The sequence below is a fragment of the Rosa chinensis genome, chromosome 6 (genome assembly GCF_002994745.2).
Source record: "Rosa chinensis cultivar Old Blush chromosome 6, RchiOBHm-V2, whole genome shotgun sequence".
NCBI lineage: Eukaryota > Viridiplantae > Streptophyta > Magnoliopsida > Rosales > Rosaceae > Rosa > Rosa chinensis.
Window position 1 is genome coordinate 64,316,563 of NC_037093.1, and position 9,189 is coordinate 64,325,751.

The following is a 9,189-nucleotide window of genomic DNA, read 5'->3' on the forward strand; positions in this document are numbered from 1 at the left end:
AGTTGAGTCAGAATTCAATAGGAATAAGAACATTGGGCCCGGAAAGCCCATCGCAATTATAGCTGTTAAACCCTAAATCCCAAAAACCTCCATTAAACGAAGTTCAATTTCTGCAATTCTTCTTCTTCGGTCTCTTGAAAGAATCAAGCTTCCGTTAAATGACGATGGAAATTGACAGATTAGATGGTCGTACACCGAACCAGTTGAGACCACTGGCCTGTACTCGCAACGTTCTCAACCGAGCTCATGGCTCTGCCAGTTGGTGTCAAGGTTTTTACCTCATTGCCCTCTCTCTCTCTCTCTCTCTCTCTCTCTCTCTCTCTCTCTGTTCAATATTTTCTTCTTTCTGGGCTTGTGCTCTGAATTTGAGTTTGTTTTCTAATTGGGTCTTGTTTTTTTTATAGGGGATATACCAAAGTTCTTGCTGCAGTTTATGGACCCAAAGCGGGGACAAAGAAGAATGAAAACCCTGAAAAGGCTTGCATTGAGGTTATTTGGAAGCCTAAAACAGGCCAGGGTGGTGAGTTTCTGCAACTATACTTTGTGCTTTGTGATAATTTGCATACAATAGCTCTAAGTTTGGTGTGTTCTGTTATTGCTATCTAAGTTTTGCTAGATTTTTGTGCATGATATAGGAAAAACAGAATGGGAATATGAGATGATATTGAAAAGGACCTTGCAAAGCATCTATATACTGACTCTCAACCCAAATACTACAACCTCGGTTATTATTCAGGTGCAGTGGTCTTATAATGCAAAATAATTTATCCCTATGAGATAATTTGAGAGAGATTGATGAGAGAATTGTATGTATTCCACTATTGATAATAGGAGCCCGATATATAGGGATTACAAAGTACATATTCTAATGATACAAGGAAAACTATTCTGAATAGGACTAAGAATTCTAAAACCTTCTCTCCTATTACAATCATAGAACTAATCCTAGTTTGATAAGGCACACAAATATCAATATCCTTCAACACTCCCCCTTGTACCGCTTAAACTTGGTGGTGACGCTTCATCCATTGCCTCGTTAAAAACCTTGCTCAAGTGAAAAACCTTGTGGGACAAAAACAAGCTCGAGGAGGAGAAAAAGAGTACAACACGTCCTTTACTCTTCGAGATTGAACATGTAGCCGTCATGCCTCCCCCTGATGTCGACATCTCCCTCTGATTGCTACAATCATGGGAGTTCGGATAACTTTCTCAATCCGATACTCTTTACATATTTCTCGAAAGTGGATTTAGGAAGCAACTTAGTAAATAAGTCCGCTACATTATCCTCTAATCGGATTTGAGTCACTTCAATCTTTAGAAGTGCATGTTATTGCTGATAATGAAAGAACTTAAGTGATATATGCTTGGTGTTGTCGCCTTTGATGAAGCCTAACTTCATTTGTTCGATACAAGCTACATAATCCTTATATATGCATGTAGATTTATCTGTGGTAGACTTCAAACCACAAATTCCTCAAATATGTCTAATTACAGACCTTAGTCATATGAATTCACGCACGGCTTCATGTAGAGCAATAATCTTTGCATGATTCGAGAAAGTAGTGACAAATGTCTGCTTTGTAGATCTCCAAGATATCGCGGTGCTTCCCATGGTAAAGACATAAACTGTTTAGGAGCGACATTTGTGAGGGTCAGAGAGATACCCTGCAAATGATGAGATTTAAACATTTTTTGATATAATTTGACATGCAGTGATCGTTCTTGATTTCCTCCTTCCATAATTAAATTGTTTTTTTTTTTTTTGAGTTTCTATTCATACCTCCAAAGTTGGCATTTGGACCTCCCAACTTAATAGACCTCCAACTTATTTTTATAGATAACCAATTTGCTATCTAGACCTCCCTAATTTTCTCACAACGCCCATCGTCCAATAAAATCAATAAAAACTTCTTCTTTTACGTTCTATTCATACCTTCAAAATCAGTAATCGAACCTCGTTCAATTTTTGAAGATTTCACAATCCTATTTTACTCATCATACAATTAAGCTGCAAAAAAAATAAAAAATAAAAAAAATCTCCAGTTGGTAGTCAATACAGTATTTTTCATTAAATCAATTGAATATAGAAGCACGTTGGTATACTGCTATCTGAGATGTTTATATATTACTCCCAATTCTCAAAATTTTTAATTAAACTGAGTTTTTGGATACAAAGTTTTCATCACTTAATTATGATTTACGTACAGATGCCCGTACTGAAAGTGGTTATGGTGTTCCAGAGCCGGTCCAACATAATGATCCTTAGCTTGGAGAGAGACACATATTTACTAATTGCTTCGAGTTGGAAAAAAAGCGCAAGCAGCAATATAATAGGCAATGCACAGCTTAGAATTTTGCGAATTGCCTTATCGAAATATACTGTTTGTAAAGGTAAGAAGAGATTTTTTTTTGTCTGTGAGCTGTGACCTATTGGTTATCTAGGATAACCGATATCGTGGATGTCACAGTTTTAGACCTCACTGACATCATGGGAGGGGAGGGGTGGGGTGGGGTTAAAAAAATTATTAAAAAAAAAAAGTTTTTTTTCCCTCTTTTGTGTCCTTATTGGTAATTTGATATGAGCTAACAAAGTCAATAGAGAGGTAGAAATACCAATTTTGAAGGTATGAATAGAAGCTCCCTTTTTTTTTTGAGCTGATTGTTTGATTGTTATTCGCTTGGATCTGGGCTGGGTTTAATTATTCCTTTATTGGAATTCTCTAAAAGATCAAATCCCAGTCCTCCGGGAGCACTTTTCCACCTTCTGTTGGATCTTGACAATTCTTTTCCTATTTGTCTGAATTTCATTTCCTCCCCATATTACTAATTAACATGTAGAAATATCATTTTCTTCACTCACTTGATCTAAAATGATGAGATTTTGGGTATTGATCCATTTAGACAACATATATTCATGGATTTAAGGTTTGGCGTTTTGGTGTTCATCATTTCTATTTTTCCAGAAAGAGATAACAGAAGTAGTAATTGATTTAACAGAGAAAAAGAAGACATGACGTGGACCAATGAAAACTATGTGTCACATATACCATGTGGAATGATGGAAGCATGGAAAAATTTCTTGTAGTTATCGACCAAATCCCTAAGTTATTGGGATATAATTACTATTTACTACTATAAGATGCTCATTAATAAGCACTATTATGATCAGTTTTGTAACAGTAGCTGTGAATTGCCATAAACTTGGGAGGTTTATTTGAATTTGTAATATATATCAAATTTTCAATATTTTTTTTATTGAGCAAAGACAACAATTCTATTTAAAATAATAACGATTACAATTGATAAATGTAAGAACCATATCAAAATAAAACAAGATTGTTGTTTATTCAAAAAAAAGAAAAGAAAAAACAAGGTTGTTGTGAAGCACTGTTAGGAAAGTGCATGATTTAATGGATGGTGACCGAACAAGAGAACAAAGTATTCCACAATTACAAACCAAAACCCCACATTTCTCTTTAATCACTTTCCAAGGTTCACATCTATTGCAGATGGAATTTGGAATTAATACAAAAGAAAAAGAAGGGCCGGTGTTCGTTCATTCTCAAAGTTCATGGCCATCTATGACATGATTAGATCAACTGTTGCTGGTGGCTTTCTGCGGGTACTTCACACAGAATGCTATACCCCTCAGGATACCGATCTTAACTCCTGATTCTCGTTTCCTTAACAAAACATTAGAGGAATAAACCGTATCGGACTGTTTATACCTCTCCGATGCCAAAGTCAGATACTAATATATAAATGGACAGAGTAATAGTGTTAGGAAAGGAGCTACTGCTCTTAGAAGGTGGTTGTGCTGATCCTTTAATACTCGAGCATGGGAAAGGAGTTTCCCATCTCTTCGATGTGGGACGCAGGTTGTACCTTAGTAGTTGTATCAGCCCTCTGGTGTGTAATTAGATGGACTGTACTAATCAGGTCTGGGGCCTTTGGTGTCCAAAGTGTTGCCTCTGATGAGCACCATCATGGTGGGATGTGAACCCAGCCCATGGTATGGTGCTTGGGGTATCCTACGGGCCCTAGCCGATAGTGCCAAACCTTAATAGAACATCAATCAGTATGTACATCAACTTCGAACGATCTATCTTCATTGGTTGGTTTGCTTCACATATGATACATGGAGCACATAGTGGATCCATCATTGTGTTCCTTTGACAATATATATGCCAATCGGATTAGCAAGATTAGCATGCAAATTAAGATTTGTTACATGGTGATATATAAAGCAAATTGTTTGTTTTGGGTCTGAGCTTTGTTTTGGGTCCAAACTTTATTATTTGTTTGTTCTTTTATTTTGTGTAATAATACTCCATCCTTTGTTGGTGGGCGTGGTGAGCCTTGGCCTTGTATACCTTTTTCTATTGGATGTTACAATTCTGTCCAAGGACCAGTATTGATGTATACCAAAAGGATATTTAGGCAGATGTACAAGTTTTTTTGGTGTTGTAGCTTCATTTGATTAAGGGGTAGTCTACACTAGTAGTCATTTTTTAAATGTGCAGTCAGTGCACTATTTAAGCAATGAATGTAATAAGTGATCTTGAAATCTCCTAGCTCGACCGTTTTTTATCACAGAAATATATTTTCCTTTCCCCTGAAAAAAAAGAAGAAGAAGCTAAATCAATGATTAATTAAGAGAATGAAGACGATAAGACGCTCCGCCATCTGTGAATTTACTGTGAACTTCCCAAGATCGTCCCCTTTCTGTTTCTATGGGCATTGATTTCTTATCAAAGCCATCTGCTATTTTACTGTGTAGTAGCAATACTTTCGTTTGCTCAATTGACTGGCACTCCCTTCCCTTCAATGAGACAATGACAAAAACCAATGATTCAAAATTATCATCAACAAAACCGTACCTTTAATTGGTGTCAAAAGAGTTGAGAAACATGACACCTATCTTGGACTACCTATGGATGTGAGCTACTCTAAGGTAGAGGCATTTAGTTTTATAGTTGAGAAAGTTAAAAAGAAGCTGCAAGGTTGGAGGGAGAAAACACCAAGTCAAGCGGAGAAAGAGGTGTTACTAAAAGCAGTGATCCAATCTATACCTACTTACGTGATGGGTAGCTTCCAATTGCCCATGCAAATTTGTCTTGATATCCACCAGCTTATGGCTAGGTTTTGGTGGGGCTCGAAAGGGGAGGAGAAAAAGATACACTGGATGTCGTGGGAGAGGTTGTGTGTTCCAAAAAGTAGGGGGGTTATGGGGTTTCAGAATTTGATGTCATTCAACCTCTCGTTACTTGCGAAACAAGGTTGGCGGCTCATCAATAACCCGGAATCACTTGTGTCTCGTTTTTTCAAAGCTAAATATTTCCCAGGTTCAGATTTTCTACACGCGGAGGTTGGGCAAGATATGTCGTTTACATGGCGTAGTATCTTGGTTGGAAGAGAAGTTTTGGCTAGAGGGTTGAGGTTCCAAATAGGGGATCGTAATAATGTGTCGGTGTGGGAAGATCCTTGGCTGCCATTGCCATTCAATTTTAGACCCTTTTCTATACCAGTGGCTGGTATAGAAGATTGGAAGGTGGGTGACCTCATTGATCCGGTACAGAAAGAATGGATTCATCCTATTATTGAAGACCTATTTACGAAGACAGAGAAGGATATAATCCTAGGTATCCCTTTGAGTCTGAGACCGGCTGGGGATAGAATGGTCTGGCACTATGACAAGAAGGGAACGTGTGTTTAATGTTAAGAATGGGTACTATGTAGCACGTACGCTGGTGACACATACAAGTTCTGCTTCGTCTTCAGCCGAAGCGGGGAGTGAGGCCAATAGCGTATGGAGGGTTGTGTGGGGAGCACGGATTCCGCCCAAAGTGAAGACATTTATATGGAGATTGTTGAGAGGTATTTTGCCTACAAATGATGCTTTGCATAAGAAGGTACGTATTGATAATCCATGTTGTCTTTTCTGTAATTTGGAAGTGGCAACGGATGTGCATGTATTCAAGAATTGTGTAGCTTTGGAGTAATGTTGTCTTTCGACCAAGTTCGCAGCCTGGAACATGGGTACAGCTTTGGACTAGAGATGTGATTGATTCATGCACGAAGGCACAGATTGATAAATTCTTTACGTGCTTATGGGTGATATGGTTAGAGAGGAATAACATTGCATGGAAGGGTGGGTTTTATAACCCTTTGAATATGGCTGCAGGAGCAGCCCATTATTTGGAAGAATTCCATAAGTTTTACCCCATTAAGTATAAGGGAAGCAAGAGGACAAATGTTAGGTGGTTGAGTCCACCAAGTGAAAGATTGAAGGTCAACGTGGACGGTGCATATAATTGTGAGACTGGACAGAGTGGGTTGGGTGTAGTAGTGAGAGATAGTGTTGGGTCTTGCAGGGCTGCTTTGGCAAGACCCCTACCTTTCGCTGCTTCTGCGCTTCAAGTCGAAGCCAAGGCTATACGTGCTGGGCTCCTTTTAGCTATACATGAAGGGTGGTCAGAGGTTCAGGTGGAAACCGATTGCGCTATGTTGATTACTACCCTAGCTAGCCAATCTTAATGAGGACTACTCAGTGATAGGTCGAATTGTGGATGATTGCAAAGAGTACATGAGTGCCTTTAACTTTATACAGGTTCGACATATTGTACATGAAGCAAATATTGTTGCTCACCGTTTAGCACACCTTGCTAGTTTATCTTATTTTGATGATGTTTGGATTGAGGAGACTCCCTCTATTATTGAGGACGTTCTCTTTTGCAGATGCATGTAATCATACTCGAGGTTTAGGCGCCACGTCCCCCTCGCGGTATAATAATTCCATCAATAATAACATCTGATGGGGCTCTTAACCCCCTTTCAAACAAAAAAAAAACAGTACCAATCGATTCAATTCTATACCTCTTGAAGAACTGTGTCAAAGCATTAACACATGCCTGTTTAAGAATAATAGAATTGTAGAGAGATTGATGAGAGAATTGTGTGTTCATTATTGAGAATAGGAGCCCTATATATAGGGATTACAAAGTACATGTTCTAATGTTACAAGGAAAACTAATCCGAGTAGAACTAGGAATTCTAGAACCTTCTCTCCTATTACAACCATGAAACTAATCCTAGTTTGAATATGCACACATAAGCCAATTTCCTTCAACACTCCCCCTTGTGCCGCTCAAACTCAGTGGTGACGCTTCATCCGTTGCCTCGTTAAAAAACTTGCTCGAGTGAAAAACCCTGTGGGATAAAAACAAGCTCAAGGAGGAGAAAAAGAGTACAACACGTCCTTCACTCTTGGAGATCGAACATGTAGACATCATAACTCCCCCTGATGTCGATATCTCCCCCTGATTGCTACAATCATGAGAGTTCGAATAACTTTCTCAATCTGATGCTCTTCACATGTTTCTCAAATGTGGATTTAAGTAACGACTTAGTGAATAAGTCCGCTACATTATCCTCTGATCAGATTTGAATTACTTCAATCTTTAGAAGTGATTATTGTTGCTGATTGTAAAAAAACTTAGGCGATATATGCTTGATGTTGTCGCCCTTGATGAAACCTAACTTCATTTGCTCAATACAAGCTGCATTATCCTCATAAATGCATGTAGGTTCATTCGTGGTAGACTTCAAACCACAACTTCCTTGAATATGTCTAATTACAGAGCTTAGCCATACGCATTCACGTACAGCTTCATGTAGAGCAATAATCTATGTATGATTCGAGGAAGTAGCAACAAGAGTCTGTTTTATAGACCTTCAAGATATCGCGGTGCTTCCTATGGTAAAGACATAACCCGTTTGGGAGCGACCTTTGTGAGGGTCAGAGAGATACCCTGCATCAGCAAAACTCATCAACATATGGTTGCTGTTTTGATGGAGGGGAGTAGGAAAACGCCGGCCACCATGGACGGTGGCGGTGTCGGCGGTGGCAACATGGCCGGCGGCCAATTCTTGGACGGTGGCTTTTTGCCTCTTGGGGTCCGATCCCAAATTTCCGTCATTCCTTTTCTCTCTGTAGGGATAGAATAGGCCCATACCAATCGTACCTCTTAAGTATCGAAAGATTGTCTTTGCACCAATCCAATGGCGGCGTGTTGGCGCAGAGCTATATTGAGCTAACAAGTTCACTGCGAATGAGATATCCGGTCTTGTGCATTGAGCTAAGTACAATAATGCGCCTATTGCACTTAAATAGGGCACTTCGGCCTCTAATGACTCTTCGTCCTCATCCTTTGGACAAAACGGATCTTTTCCGGGCTCAAGACTACGACCAATCATGGGAGTATTCACAGGTTTTGCTTTAAAGTGCCTTAGAATTTTCTGAGTATATGCAGACTGATGGATCAAAATCCCATCACTACGGTGCTTAAGTTCTAAACCGAGACAAAACCATGTTTTCCCAAGATCTTTCATCTCAAATTCGGATTTCAAATATTTAGCAGTTTCCTTCAACTCATCTAGAGTTCCAATTAGGTTCATGTCATCAACATAAACAGCTACGATTGCAAATCCGGAACTTGTTCTTTTAATGAACACGCATGGGCATATTTCATTGTTAATATATCCCTTCCCAATCAAGTAGTCACTTAGACGGTTATACCACATCTGTCTGGATTATTTTAATCCATATAGTGAGCGTTTTAATTTTATTGAAAACACGCTCCGTGGTTTAGAGCCACTTGATTTGGTTAATTGTAGTCCATCTGGAACCTTCATATATATATATATATATAGCTATCTATCTATCTATCTATCTATCTATCTATCTATGAATCTAGATCCCCATAAAGATATGCTGTAACCACATCCATAAGCTGCATATCAAGTTTTTGGAAACTACTAAACTGACAAGATAGCGGAACGTTATAACATCCATTACGGGAGAATACGTCTCCTCGTAGTCAATTCCAGGGCGTTGTGAGAAACCTTGCGCCACGAGGCGAGCTTTATATCTAACCACCTCATTTTTCTCATTACGCTTTCTAACAAAGATCCATTTATGGCCAACAGGCTTTACATCTGGGGATGTCTGCGTTAGAGGCCCAAATACCTGTCTCTTTGCTAGCGAATCTAATTTAACCTGGATCGCATCTTTCCATTTAGGCCAATCCGCTCTTCGTTGACATTCTTCGACAGAGCGAGGTTCGATATCATCATATTCTATAATTCCTTTTGCAACATGATATGCGAATGCATCATCGATAGCCATAG

General features: G+C 39.0%; 1 non-coding gene across 1 annotated transcript; it reads left to right on the plus strand.

Annotated features, from left to right (window-relative positions):
- Positions 1–62: 62 nt before the first annotated feature.
- On the plus strand, positions 63–521 carry LOC112168896. The gene is made up of 2 exons (XR_005801058.1): positions 63–270; positions 405–521. It is a non-coding gene; the product is annotated as an uncharacterized LOC112168896 (transcript).
- The last annotated feature ends 8,668 nt before the right edge of the window (positions 522–9,189 follow it).